Below are 442 nucleotides of genomic sequence, written 5' to 3' on the forward strand. Positions count from 1 at the left end.
TATATATATTTATATATATATACACATATATATATATATATAGACTATATATATATATATATATACAATATACATATGTACACACACACATTTATATCTATATCTCTCTATACACAGATGTATGTATGTTTATGTATGTGTTTTTAAGTATATATATTTGTATATATGTGTGTGTGTGTGTGAGTGTGTCTCTGTGTATATAAACGTATATATATATATATATATATATATATATATATGTTGTTGTACTTGGGGATGGTCATATTGCCAGTTTAGCCAATAAAAACACACGCACTGTATATTTGGTGTTAATTTGCTTCAGCTTTATATTACATTAATCTTAATCTTATTTCGGCCAGAGTTCTTTCGTCACACTTCTGTGACCTCATCAGTGGTCCTTTGTTTCCTTCCTTCTTATGTGTGTCTCACCTTGCTAAATATC

At 27.4% G+C, this 442-nt stretch overlaps 1 protein-coding gene across 3 annotated transcripts in view; it reads left to right on the forward strand.

The window, feature by feature from the left end:
- Positions 1-442, forward strand: part of LOC106876766 (diphthine methyl ester synthase) — a 253322-nt gene that overhangs the window by 51894 nt on the left and 200986 nt on the right. The gene's annotated exons all lie outside the window — the stretch shown is intronic.

The sequence above is a fragment of the Octopus bimaculoides genome, chromosome 12 (genome assembly GCF_001194135.2).
Source record: "Octopus bimaculoides isolate UCB-OBI-ISO-001 chromosome 12, ASM119413v2, whole genome shotgun sequence".
Taxonomy (NCBI): Eukaryota; Metazoa; Mollusca; class Cephalopoda; order Octopoda; family Octopodidae; genus Octopus; species Octopus bimaculoides.